The sequence below is a fragment of the Oncorhynchus masou genome, unplaced genomic scaffold (genome assembly GCF_036934945.1).
Source record: "Oncorhynchus masou masou isolate Uvic2021 unplaced genomic scaffold, UVic_Omas_1.1 unplaced_scaffold_2693, whole genome shotgun sequence".
NCBI classification, from domain to species: Eukaryota; Metazoa; Chordata; class Actinopteri; order Salmoniformes; family Salmonidae; genus Oncorhynchus; species Oncorhynchus masou.
Window position 1 is genome coordinate 1298 of NW_027009127.1, and position 14564 is coordinate 15861.

Consider the following 14564-nt stretch of genomic DNA (forward strand, 5'->3'; position numbering starts at 1 on the left):
GTGTTCGAGTCCCTTCGTGGTTGTTTAATTTCATTTGCTCAGCTGATTTAAACATCTTTGCAATTTCCCGAAATAAGGCATTGGTCTTATTGGCTTGGACATTGTTGTTCAACTTTTATAATCTAAGACTGCAAGGCCTGAGAATTATTGTGTCTGAATCTGCATCTCAAGATTGAAGGAAAGAGTATCTTTGTACTTGTTAAAATCACTAGCTTGCCTCATTCTGACAGGTTCACACTTTGATGTCTGTTGTTGCTAAGCAAAGTCTGTATGATGTCAAATAGGGTCGTTTAATTTCATTAGCTCATCTAATTCGTACATGTTGGCAATTTCCGAAATAAGGCATTGGTGTTGTTGCTTTGAAAAGCTTGGGCATGGTTGTTCAACTTTAATAATCTAAGACTGAAATTGTGTCTGAATCTGCTTCGCAATATTGAAGGAAAGAGTACCTTTGTACTTGTTAAAAATCACTAGCTTTCCTCATTCGGACAGGTTCATACAGCAAAGTCTGTATGATGTCAAATAGGGTCGTTTAATTTCATTGGCTCAGCTAATTTGTACACGTTTGCAATTTCCCAAATAAGGCATTGGTCTTATTGCTTTGAATAGCTTGGACATTGTTGTTCAACTTTAATAATCTAAGACTGCAAGGCCTGAGAATTATTGTGTCTGAATCTGTATTGCAAGATTGAAGGAAGAGTATCTTTGTACTTGTTAAAAATCACTAGCTTGCCTCATTCGGACAGGTTCACAACTTTGATGTCTGTTGTTGCATAGCAAAGTCTGTATAATGTCAATTAGGGATGTATAATATAGAGTGCGTGGCCTAATGGATAAGGCGTCTGACTTCGAATCAGAAGATTGAGGGTTCGAGTCCCTTCGTGGTTGTTTAATTTCATTAGCTCAGCTGATTTAAACATCTTTGCAATTTCCTAAAATAAGGCATTGGTCTTGTTGCTTGGACATTGTTATTCAACTTTTATTATCGAAGACTGCAAGGCCTGAGAATTATTGTGTCTGAATCTGAATCTCAATATTGAAGGAAAGAGTATCTTTGTACTTGTTAAAAATCACTAGCTTTCCTCATTCGGACAGGTTCACAACTTTGATGTCTATTGTTGCATAGCAAAGTCTGTATAATGTCAATTAGGGATGTATAATATAGACTGCGTGGCCTAATGGATAAGGCGTCTGACTTCGAATCAGAAGATTGAGGGTTCGAGTCCCTTCGTGGTTGTTTAATTTCATTAGCTCAGCTGATTTAAACATCTTTGCAATTTCCTAAAATAAGGCATTGGTCTTGTTGCTTGGACATTGTTATTCAACTTTTATTATCGAAGACTGCAAGGCCTGAGAATTATTGTGTCTGAATCTGAATCTCAAGATTGAAGGAAAGAGTATCTTTGTACTTGTTAAAATCACTAGCTTTCCTCATTCGGACAGGTTCATACAGCAAAGTCTGTATGATGTCAAAAAGGGTCGTTTAATTTCATTGGCTCAGCTAATTAGTACATGTTTGCAATTCCTCTAAATAAGGCATTGGTCTTGTTGCTTTGAAAAGCTTGGACATTGTTGTTCAACTTTAATAATCTAAGACTGCAAGGCCTGAGAATTATTGTGTCTGAATCTGCATCGCAAGATTGAAGGAAAGAGTATCTTTGTACTTGTTAAAAATCACTAGCTTTCATCATTCGGACAGGTTCACAACTTTGATGTCTGTTGTTGCATAGCAAAGTCTGTATGATGTCAATTAGGGATGTATAATATAGACTCATGGCCTAATGGATCGTCTGACTTCGAATCAGAAGATTGGAGGGTTCAGTTTCGTGGTTGTTTAAATTAGCTCAGCTGATTTAAACATCTTTGCAATTTCCCGAAATAAGCTTGGACATTGTTATTCAACTTTTATTATCGAAGACTGCAAGGCCTGAGAATTATTGTGTCTGAATCTGAATCTCAAGATTGAAGGAAAGAGTATCTTTGTACTTGTTAAAAATCACTAGCTTGCCTCATTCGGACAGGTTCACAACTTTGATGTCTGTTGTTGCATAGCAAAGTCTGTATAATGTCAATTAGGGATGTATAATATAGACTTGGCTAATGGATAAAGGGCGTCTGACTTCATGTTGGAATCAGAAGATTGAGGGTTCGAGTCCCTTCGTGGTTGTTTAATTTCATTAGCTCAGCTGATTTAAACATCTTTGCTCCGAAATAAGGCATGCTTGGACATTGTTATTCAACTTTTATTATCGAAGACTGCAAGGCCTGAGAATTATTGTGTCTGAATCTGCATCGCAAGATTGAAGGAAAGAGTATCTTTGTACTTGTTAAAAATCACTAGCTTTCATCATTCGGACAGGTTCACAACTTTGATGTCTGTTGTTGCATAGCAAAGTCTGTATAATGTCAATTAGGGATGTATAATATAGACTGCGTGGCCTAATGGATAAGGCGTCTGACTTCGAATCAGAAGATTGAGGGTTCGAGTCCCTTCGTGGTTGTTTAATTTCATTAGCTCAGCTGATTTAAACATCTTTGCAATTTCCCGAAATAAGGCATTGGTCTTGTTGCTTGGACATTGTTATTCAACTTTTATTATCGAAGACTGCAAGGCCTGAGAATTATTGTGTCTGAATCTGAATCTCAATATTGAAGGAAAGAGTATCTTTGTACTTGTTAAAAATCACTAGCTTTCCTCATTCGGACAGGTTCATACAGCAAAGTCTGTATGATGTCAAAAGGGTCGTTTAATTTCATTGGCTCAGCTAATTAGTACATGTTTGCAATTTCCCAAAATAAGGCATTGGTCTTATTGCTTTGAAAAGCTTGGACATTGTTGTTCAACTTTAATAATCTAAGACTGCAAGGCCTGAGAATTATTGTGTCTGAATCTGCATCGCAAGATTGAAGGAAAGAGTATCTTTGTACTTGTGAAAAATCACTAGCTTGCCTCATTCTGACAGGTTCACAACTTTGATGTCTGTTGTTGCTAAGCAAAGTCTGTATGATGTCAAATAGGGTCGTTTAATTTCATTAGCTCATCTAATTCGTACATGTTGGCAATTTCCCTAAATAAGGCATTGGTGTTGTTGCTTTGAAAAGCTTGGACATGGTTGTTCAACTTTAATAATCTAAGACTGCAAGGCCTGAGAATTATTGTGTCTGAATCTGAATCTCAATATTGAAGGAAAGAGTACCTTTGTACTTGTTAAAAATCACTAGCTTTCCTCATTCGGACAGGTTCATACAGCAAAGTCTGTATGATGTCAAATAGGGTCGTTTAATTTCATTGGCTCAGCTAATTTGTACACGTTTGCAATTTCCCAAAAAATAAGGCATTGGTCTTATTGCTTTGAATAGCTTGGACATTGTTGTTCAACTTTAATAATCTAAGACTGCAAGGCCTGAGAATTATTGTGTCTGAATCTGTATTGCAAGATTGAAGGAAAGAGTATCTTTGTACTTGTTAAAAATCACTAGCTTGCCTCATTCGGACAGGTTCACAACTTTGATGTCTGTTGTTGCATAGCAAAGTCTGTATAATGTCAATTAGGGATGTATAATATAGACTGCGTGGCCTAATGGATAAGGCGTCTGACTTCGAATCAGAAGATTGAGGGTTCGAGTCCCTTCGTGGTTGTTTAATTTCATTAGCTCAGCTGATTTAAACATCTTTGCAATTTCCCTAAAATAAGGCATTGGACATTGTTATTCAACTTTTATTATCGAAGACTGCAAGGCCTGAGAATTATTTTGTCTGAATCTGAATCTCAAGATTGAAGGAAAGAGTATCTTTGTACTTGTTAAAAATCACTAGCTTTCATCATTCGGACAGGTTCACAACTTTGATGTCTGTTGTTGCATAGCAAAGTCTGTATAATGTCAATTAGGGATGTATAATATAGACTGCGTGGCCTAATGGATAAGGCGTCTGACAGAATCAAAAGATTGAGTGTTCGAGTCCCTTCGTGGTTGTTTAATTTCATTTGCTCAGCTGATTTAAACATCTTTGCAATTTCCCGAAATAAGGCATTGGTCTTATTGCTTTGAATAGCTTGGACATTGTTGTTCAACTTTAATAATCTAAGACTGCAAGGCCTGAGAATTATTGTGTCTGAATCTGCATCGCAAGATTGAAGGAAAGAGTATCTTTGTACTTGTGAAAAATCACTAGCTTGCCTCATTCTGACAGGTTCACAACTTTGATGTCTGTTGTTGCTAAGCAAAGTCTGTATGATGTCAAATAGGGTCGTTTAATTTCATTAGCTCATCTAATTCGTACATGTTGGCAATTTCCCGAAATAAGGCATTGGTGTTGTTGCTTTGAAAAGCTTGGGCATGGTTGTTCAACTTTAATAATCTAAGACTGCAAGGCCTGAGAATTATTGTGTCTGAATCTGCATCGCAATATTGAAGGAAAGAGTACCTTTGTACTTGTTAAAAATCACTAGCTTTCCTCATTCGGACAGGTTCATACAGCAAAGTCTGTATGATGTCAAATAGGGTCGTTTAATTTCATTGGCTCAGCTAATTTGTACACGTTTGCAATTTCCCAAAATAAGGCATTGGTCTTATTGCTTTGAATAGCTTGGACATTGTTGTTCAACTTTAATAATCTAAGACTGCAAGGCCTGAGAATTATTGTGTCTGAATCTGTATTGCAAGATTGAAGGAAAGAGTATCTTTGTACTTGTTAAAAATCACTAGCTTGCCTCATTCGGACAGGTTCACAACTTTGATGTCTGTTGTTGCATAGCAAAGTCTGTATAATGTCAATTAGGGATGTATAATAGAGAGTGCGTGGCCTAATGGATAAGGCGTCTGACTTCGAATCAGAAGATTGAGGGTTCGAGTCCCTTCGTGGTTGTTTAATTTCATTAGCTCAGCTGATTTAAACATCTTTGCAATTTCCCGAAATAAGGCATTGGTCTTGTTGCTTGGACATTGTTATTCAACTTTTATTATCGAAGACTGCAAGGCCTGAGAATTATTGTGTCTGAATCTGAATCTCAATATTGAAGGAAAGAGTATCTTTGTACTTGTTAAAATCACTAGCTTTCCTCATTCGGACAGGTTCACAATTTTGATGTCTATTGTTGCATAGCAAAGTCTGTATGATGTCAATTAGGGATGTATAATATAGACTGCGTGGCCTAATGGATAAGGCGTCTGAGAATCAGAAGATTGAGGGTTCGAGTCCCTTCGTGGTTGTTTAATTTCATTAGCTCAGCTGATTTAAACATCTTTGCAATTTCCCGAAATAAGGCATTGGTCTTGTTGCTTGGACATTGTTATTCAACTTTATTATCGAAGACTGCAAGGCCTGAGAATTATTGTGTCTGAATCTGAATCTCAATATTGAAGGAAAGAGTATCTTTGTACTTGTTAAAATCACTAGCTTTCCTCATTCGGACAGGTTCATACAGCAAAGTCTGTATGATGTCAAATAGGGTCGTTTAACTTCATTGGCTCAGCTAATTAGTACATGTTTGCAATTCCCCTAAATAAGGCATTGGTCTTGTTGCTTTGAAAAGCTTGGACATTGTTGTTCAACTTTAATAATCTAAGACTGCAAGGCCTGAGAATTATTGTGTCTGAATCTGCATCGCAAGATTGAAGGAAAGAGTATCTTGTACTTGTACTTGTTAAAAATCACTAGCTTTCATCATTCGGACAGGTTCACAACTTTGATGTCTGTTGTTGCATAGCAAAGTCTGTATAATGTCAATTAGGGATGTATAATTAGAGTTGTGGCCTAATGGATAAGGCGTCTGACTAATCAGAAGATTGAGGGTTCGAGTCCTTCGTTTGTTTAATTTCATTAGCTCAGCTGATTTAAACATCTTTGCAATTTGAAATAAGCATTGGACATTGTTGTTCAACTTTATAATCGAAGACTGCAAGGCCTGAGAATTATTGTGTCTGAATCTGCATCGCAAGATTGAAGGAAAGAGTATCTTTGTACTTGTTAAAAATCACTAGCTTTCATCATTCGGACAGGTTCACAACTTTGATGTCTGTTGTTGCATAGCAAAGTCTGTATAATGTCAATTAGGGATGTATAATATAGACTGCGTGGCCTAATGGATAAGAAAGAGTATCTGACTTGAATCAGAAGATTGAGGGTTCGAGTCCCTTCGTGGTTGTTTAATTTCATTAGCTCAGCTGATTTTAACATCTTTGCAATTTCCCGAAATAAGGCATTGGTCTTGTTGCTTTGAGCTTGGGCATGGTTGTTCAACTTTAATAATCTAAGACTGCAAGGCCTGAGAATTATTGTGTCTGAATCTGCATCGCAATATTGAAGGAAAGAGTATCTTTGTACTTGTTAAAAATCACTAGCTTTCCTCATTCGGACAGGTTCATACAGCAAAGTCTGTATGATGTCAAATAGGGTCGTTTAATTTCATTGGCTCAGCTAATTAGTACATGTTTGCTATTACCCTAAATAAGGCATTGGTCTTGTTGCTTTGAAAAGCTTGGACATTGTTGTTCAACTTTAATAATCTAAGACTGCAAGGCCTGAGAATTATTGTGTCTGAATCTGCATCGCAAGATTGAAGGAAAGAGTATCTTTGTACTTGTGAAAAATCACTAGCTTGCCTCATTCTGACAGGTTCACAACTTTGATGTCTGTTGTTGCTAAGCAAAGTCTGTATGATGTCAAATAGGGTCGTTTAATTTCATTAGCTCATCTAATTCGTACATGTTGGAAATTTCCCGAAATAAGGCATTGGTGTTGTTGCTTTGAAAAGCTTGGGCATGGTTGTTCAACTTTAATAATCTAAGACTGCAAGGCCTGAGAATTATTGTGTCTGAATCTGCATCGCAATATTGAAGGAAAGAGTACCTTTGTACTTGTTAAAAATCACTAGCTTTCCTCATTCGGACAGGTTCATACAGCAAAGTCTGTATGATGTCAAATAGGGTCGTTTAATTTCATTAGCTCAGCTAATTTGTACACGTTTGCAATTTCCCAAAATAAGGCATTGGTCTTATTGCTTTGAATAGCTTGGACATTGTTGTTCAACTTTAATAATCTAAGACTGCAAGGCCTGAGAATTATTGTGTCTGAATATGTATTGCAAGATTGAAGGAAAGAGTATCTTTGTACTTGTTAAAAATCACTAGCTTGCCTCATTCGGACAGGTTCACAACTTTGATGTCTGTTGTTGCATAGCAAAGTCTGTATAATGTCAATTAGGGATGTATAATATAGACTGCGTGGCCTAATGGATAAGGCGTCTGACTTCGAATCAGAAGATTGAGGGTTTGAGTCCCTTCGTGGTTGTTTAATTTCATTAGCTCAGCTGATTTAAACATCTTTGCAATTTCCTAAAATAAGGCATTGGTCTTGTTGCTTGGACATTGTTATTCAACTTTTATTATCGAAGACTGCAAGGCCTGAGAATTATTGTGTCTGAATCTGAATCTCAATATTGAAGGAAAGAGTATCTTTGTACTTGTTAAAAATCACTAGCTTTCATCATTCGGACAGGTTCACAATTTTGATGTCTGTTGTTGCATAGCAAAGTCTGTATAATGTCAATTAGGGATGTATAATATAGACTGCGTGGCCTAATGGATAAGGCGTCTGACTTCGAATCAGAAGATTGAGTGTTCGAGTCCTTCGTGGTTGTTTAATTTCATTAGCTCAGCTGATTTAAACATCTTTGCAATTTCCCGAAATAAGGCATTGGTCTTGTTGCTTGGACATTGTTATTCAACTTTTATTATCGAAGACTGCAAGGCCTGAGAATTATTGTGTCTGAATCTGAATCTCAATATTGAAGGAAAGAGTATCTTTGTACTTGTTAAAATCACTAGCTTTCCTCATTCGGACAGGTTCATACAGCAAAGTCTGTATGATGTCAAAAGGGTCGTTTAATTTCATTGGCTCAGCTAATTAGTACATGTTTGCAATTCCCCTAAATAAGGCATTGGTCTTGTTGCTTTGAAAAGCTTGGACATTGTTGTTCAACTTTAATAATCTAAGACTGCAAGGCCTGAGAATTATTGTGTCTGAATCTGCATCGCAAGATTGAAGGAAAGAGTATCTTTGTACTTGTGAAAAATCACTAGCTTGCCTCATTCTGACAGGTTCACAACTTTGATGTCTGTTGTTGCTAAGCAAAGTCTGTATGATGTCAAATAGGGTCGTTTAATTTCATTAGCTCATCTAATTCGTACATGTTTGCAATTTCCCGAAATAAGGCATTGGTGTTGTTGCTTTGAAAAGCTTGGGCATGGTTGTTCAACTTTAATAATCTAAGACTGCAAGGCCTGAGAATTATTGTGTCTGAATCTGCATCGCAATATTGAAGGAAAGAGTACCTTTGTACTTGTTAAAAATCACTAGCTTTCCTCATTCGGACAGGTTCATACAGCAAAGTCTGTATGATGTCAAATAGGGTCGTTTAACTTCATTGGCTCAGCTAATTAGTACATGTTTGCAATTCCCCTAAATAAGGCATTGGTCTTGTTGCTTTGAAAAGCTTGGGCATGGTTGTTCAACTTTAATAATCTAAGACTGCAAGGCCTGAGAATTATTGTGTCTGAATCTGCATCGCAAGATTGAAGGAAAGAGTATCTTTGTACTTGTGAAAAATCACTAGCTTGCCTCATTCTGACAGGTTCACAACTTTGATGTCTGTTGTTGCTAAGCAAAGTCTGTATGATGTCAAATAGGGTCGTTTAATTTCATTAGCTCATCTAATTCGTACATGTTGGCAATTTCCCGAAATAAGGCATTGGTGTTGTTGCTTTGAAAAGCTTGGGCATGGTTGTTCAACTTTAATAATCTAAGACTGCAAGGCCTGAGAATTATTGTGTCTGAATCTGCATCTCAATATTGAAGGAAAGAGTATCTTTGTACTTGTTAAAAATCACTAGCTTTCCTCATTCGGACAGGTTCATAGAGCAAAGTCTGTATGATGTCAAATAGGGTCGTTTAATTTCATTGGCTCAGCTAATTTGTACACGTTTGCAATTTCCCAAAATAAGGCATTGGTCTTATTGCTTTGAATAGCTTGGACATTGTTGTTCAACTTTAATAATCTAAGACTGCAAGGCCTGAGAATTATTGTGTCTGAATCTGTATTGCAAGATTGAAGGAAAGAGTATCTTTGTACTTGTTAAAAATCACTAGCTTGCCTCATTCGGACAGGTTCACAACTTTGATGTCTGTTGTTGCATAGCAAAGTCTGTATAATGTCAATTAGGCATGTATAATATAGACTGCGTGGCCTACTGGATAAGGCGTCTGACTTCGAATCAGAAGATTGAGGGTTCGAGTCCCTTCGTGGTTGTTTAATTTCATTAGCTCAGCTGATTTAAACATCTTTGCAATTTCCCGAAATAAGTCATTGGTCTTGTTGCTTGGACATTGTTATTCAACTTTTATTATCGAAGACTGCAAGGCCTGAGAATTATTGTGTCTGAATCTGAATCTCAATATTGAAGGAAAGAGTATCTTTGTACTTGTTAAAAACCACTAGCTTTCATCATTCGGACAGGTTCACAACTTTGATGTCTGTTGTTGCATAGCAAAGTCTGTATAATGTCAATTAGGGATGTATAATATAGACTGCGTGGCCTAATGGATAAAGCGTCTGACTTGAATCAGAAGATTGAGGGTTCGAGTCCTTCGTGGTTGTTTAATTTCATTAGCTCAGCTGATTTAAACATCTTTGGAAATAAGGCATTGGTCTTGTTGCTTGGACATTGTTATTCAACTTTTATTATCGAAGACTGCAAGGCCTGAGAATTATTGTGTCTGAATCTGAATCTCAATATTGAAGGAAAGAGTATCTTTGTACTTGTTAAAATCACTAGCTTTCCTCATTCGGACAGGTTCATACAGCAAAGTCTGTATGATGTCAAAAAGGGTCGTTTAATTTCATTGGCTCAGCTAATTAGTACATGTTTGCAATTCCCCTAAATAAGGCGTTGGTCTTGTTGCTTTGAAAAGCTTGGACATTGTTGTTCAACTTTAATAATCTAAGACTGCAAGGCCTGAGAATTATTGTGTCTGAATCTGCATCGCAAGATTGAAGGAAAGAGTATCTTTGTACTTGTGAAAAATCACTAGCTTGCCTCATTCTGACAGGTTCACAACTTTGATGTCTGTTGTTGCTAAGCAAAGTCTGTATGATGTCAAATAGGGTCGTTTAATTTCATTAGCTCATCTAATTCGTACATGTTGGCAATTTCCCGAAATAAGGCATTGGTGTTGTTGCTTTGAAAAGCTTGGGCATGGTTGTTCAACTTTAATAATCTAAGACTGCAAGGCCTGAGAATTATTGTGTCTGAATCTGCATCGCAATATTGAAGGAAAGAGTACCTTTGTACTTGTTAAAAATCACTAGCTTTCCTCATTCGGACAGGTTCATACAGCAAAGTCTGTATGATGTCAAATAGGGTCGTTTAATTTCATTGGCTCAGCTAATTTGTACACGTTTGCAATTTCCCAAAATAAGGCATTGGTCTTATTGCTTTGAATAGCTTGGACATTGTTGTTCAACTTTAATAATCTAAGACTGCAAGGCCTGAGAATTATTGTGTCTGAATCTGTATTGCAAGATTGAAGGAAAGAGTATCTTTGTACTTGTTAAAAATCACTAGCTTGCCTCATTCGGACAGGTTCACAACTTTGATGTCTGTTGTTGCATAGCAAAGTCTGTATAATGTCAATTAGGGATGTATAATATAGACTGCGTGGCCTAATGGATAAGGCGTCTGACTTCGAATCAGAAGATTGAGGGTTCGAGTCCCTTCGTGGTTGTTTAATTTCATTAGCTCAGCTGATTTTAACATGTTTGCAATTTCCCGAAATAAGGCATTGGCCTTGTTGCTTTGAAAAGCTTGGGCATTGTTGTTCAACTTTAATAATCTAAGACTGCAAGGCCTGAGAATTATTGTGTCTGAATCTGCATCGCAATATTGAAGGAAAGAGTATCTTTGTACTTGTTAAAAATCCAGAGCTTTCCTCATTCGGGCAGGTTCATACAGCAAAGTCTGTATGATGTCAAATAGGGTCGTTTAATTTCATTTGCTCAGCTAATTTGTACACGTTTGCAATTTCCCGAAATTAGGCATTGGTCTTATTGCTTTGAATAGCTTGGACATTGTTGTTCAACTTTAATAATCTAAGACTGCAAGGTCTGAGAATTATTGTGTCTGAATCTGCATTGCAAGATTGAAGGAAAGAGTATCTTTGTACTTGTTAAAAATCACTAGCTTTCATCATTCGGACAGGTTCACAAATTTGATGTCTGTTGTTGCATAGCAAAGTCTGTATAATGTCAATTAGGGATGTATAATATAGACTGCGTGGCCTAATGGATAAGGCGTCTGACTTCGAATCAGAAGATTGAGGGTTGAGTCCCTTCGTGGTTGTTTAATTTCATTAGCTCAGCTGATTTAAACATCTTTGCAATTTCCTAAAATAAGGCATTGGTCTTGTTGCTTGGACATTGTTATTCAACTTTTATTATCGAAGACTGCAAGGCCTGAGAATTATTGTGTCTGAATCTGAATCTCAATATTGAAGGAAAGAGTATCTTTGTACTTGTTAAAAATCACTAGCTTTCCTCATTCGGACAGGTTCACAACTTTGATGTCTGTTGTTGCATAGCAAAGTCTGTATGATGTCAATTAGGGATGTATAATATAGACTGCGTTAATGGATAAGGCATCTGACTTCGAATCAGAAGATTGAGGGTTCGAGTCCCTTCGTGGTTGTTTAATTTCATTAGCTCAGCTGATTTAAACATCTTTGCAATTTCCCGAAATAAGGCATTGGTCTTGTTGCTTGGACATTGTTATTCAACTTTTATTATCTAAGACTGCAAGGCCTGAGAATTATTGTGTCTGAATCTGAATCTCAATATTGAAGGAAAGAGTATCTTTGTACTTGTTAAAATCACTAGCTTTCCTCATTCGGACAGGTTCATACAGCAAAGTCTGTATGATGTCAAAAAGGGTCGTTTAATTTCATTGGCTCAGCTAATTAGTAAATGTTTGCAATTACCCTAAATTAGGCGTTGGTCTTGTTGCTTTGAAAAGCTTGGACATTGTTGTTCAACTTTAATAATCTAAGACTGCAAGGCCTGAGAATTATTGTGTCTGAATCTGCATCGCAAGATTGAAGGAAAGAGTATCTTTGTACTTGTGAAAAATCACTAGCTTGCCTCATTCTGACAGGTTCACAACTTTGATGTCTGTTGTTGCTAAGCAAAGTCTGTATGATGTCAAATAGGGTCGTTTAATTTCATTAGCTCATCTAATTCGTACATGTTTGCAATTTCCCGAAATAAGGCATTGGTGTTGTTGCTTTGAAAAGCTTGGGCATGGTTGTTCAACTTTAATAATCTAAGACTGCAAGGCCTGAGAATTATTGTGTCTGAATCTGCATCGCAATATTGAAGGAAAGAGTATCTTTGTACTTGTTAAAAATCACTAGCTTTCCTCATTCGGACAGGTTCATACAGCAAAGTCTGTATGATGTCAAATAGGGTCGTTTAATTTCATTGGCTCAGCTAATTAGTACATGTTTGCAATTCCCCTAAATAAGGCATTGGTCTTGTTGCTTTGAAAAGCTTGGACATTGTTGTTCAACTTTAATAATCTAAGACTGCAAGGCCTGAGAATTATTGTGTCTGAATCTGCATCGCAAGATTGAAGGAAAGAGTATCTTTGTACTTGTTAAAAATCACTAGCTTTCCTCATTCGGACAGGTTCACAACTTTGATGTCTGTTGTTGCTAAGCAAAGTCTGTATGATGTCAAATAGTGTCGTTTAATTTCATGAGCTCAGCTAATTCGTACATGTTGGCAATTTCCCTAAATAAGGCATTGGTCTGGTTGCTTTGAAAAGCTTGGACAATGTTGTTCAACTTTGAATCATCTAAGACTGCAAGGCCTGAGAATTATTGTGTCTGAATCTGCATCACAAGATTGAAGGAAAGAGTGTCTTTGTACTTGTTGTTAAAAATCACTAGCTTTCCTCATTCGGACAGGTTCATAGAGCAAAGTCTGTATGATGTCAAATAGGGTCGTTTAATTTCATTGGCTCAGCTAATTTGTACATGTTTGCAATTTCCCTAAATAAGGCATTGGTCTTATTGCTTTGAATAGCTTGGACATTGTTGTTCAACTTTAATAATCTAAGACTGCAAGGCCTGAGAATTATTGTGTCTGAATCTGTATTGCAAGATTGAAGGAAAGAGTATCTTTGTACTTGTTAAAAATCACTAGCTTCCTCATTCGGACAGGTTCACAACTTTGATGTCTGTTGTTGCATAGCAAAGTCTGTATAATGTCAATTAGGGATGTATAATATAGACTGCGTGGCCTAATGGATAAGGCGTCTGACTTCGAATCAGAAGATTGAGGGTTCGAGTCCTTCGTGGTTGTTTAATTTCATTAGCTCAGCTGATTTAAACATCTTTGCAATTTCCCGAAATAAGGCATTGGTCTTGTTGCTTGGACATTGTTATTCAACTTTTATTATCGAAGACTGCAAGGCCTGAGAATTATTGTGTCTGAATCTGAATCTCAATATTGAAGGAAAGAGTATCTTTGTACTTGTTAAAATCACTAGCTTTCCTCATTCGGACAGGTTCATACAGCAAAGTCTGTATGATGTCAAATAGGGTCGTTTAATTTCATTGGCTCAGCTAATTAGTACATGTTTGCTATTCCCCTAAATAAGGCATTGGTCTTGTTGCTTTGAAAAGCTTGGACATTGTTGTTCAACTTTAATAATCTAAGACTGCAAGGCCTGAGAATTATTGTGTCTGAATCTGCATCGCAAGATTGAAGGAAAGAGTATCTTTGTACTTGTGAAAAATCACTAGCTTGCCTCATTCTGACAGGTTCACAACTTTGATGTCTGTTGTTGCTAAGCAAAGTCTGTATGATGTCAAATAGGGTCGTTTAATTTCATTAGCTCATCTAATTCGTACATGTTGGAAATTTCCCGAAATAAGGCATTGGTGTTGTTGCTTTGAAAAGCTTGGGCATGGTTGTTCAACTTTAATAATCTAAGACTGCAAGGCCTGAGAATTATTGTGTCTGAATCTGCATCGCAATATTGAAGGAAAGAGTACCTTTGTACTTGTTAAAAATCACTAGCTTTCCTCATTCGGACAGGTTCATACAGCAAAGTCTGTATGATGTCAAATAGGGTCGTTTAATTTCATTGGCTCAGCTAATTTGTACACGTTTGCAATTTCCCAAAATAAGGCATTGGTCTTATTGCTTTGAATAGCTTGGACATTGTTGTTCAACTTTAATAATCTAAGACTGCAAGGCCTGAGAATTATTGTGTCTGAATCTGTATTGCAAGATTGAAGGAAAGAGTATCTTTGTACTTGTTAAAAATCACTAGCTTGCCTCATTCGGACAGGTTCACAACTTTGATGTCTGTTGTTGCATAGCAAAGTCTGTATAATGTCAATTAGGGATGTATAATATAGACTGCGTGGCCTAATGGATAAGGCGTCTGACTTCGAATCAGAAGATTGAGGGTTTGAGTCCCTTCGTGGTTGTTTAATTTCATTA

The 14564-nt window shown here is 36.9% G+C and overlaps 4 non-coding genes across 4 annotated transcripts; all 4 read left to right on the forward strand.

Moving 5' to 3' along the window:
• Positions 1-1164: 1164 nt before the first annotated feature.
• On the forward strand, positions 1165-1237 carry trnar-ucg (transfer RNA arginine (anticodon UCG)). Its single transcript has one exon. It is a non-coding gene; the product is annotated as a tRNA-Arg (tRNA).
• A 1191-nt stretch (positions 1238-2428) lies between these two features.
• On the forward strand, positions 2429-2501 carry trnar-ucg (transfer RNA arginine (anticodon UCG)). The gene has a single exon. It is a non-coding gene; the product is annotated as a tRNA-Arg (tRNA).
• A 1066-nt stretch (positions 2502-3567) lies between these two features.
• On the forward strand, positions 3568-3640 carry trnar-ucg (transfer RNA arginine (anticodon UCG)). The gene has a single exon. It is a non-coding gene; the product is annotated as a tRNA-Arg (tRNA).
• A 7070-nt stretch (positions 3641-10710) lies between these two features.
• On the forward strand, positions 10711-10783 carry trnar-ucg (transfer RNA arginine (anticodon UCG)). The gene has a single exon. It is a non-coding gene; the product is annotated as a tRNA-Arg (tRNA).
• The last annotated feature ends 3781 nt before the right edge of the window (positions 10784-14564 follow it).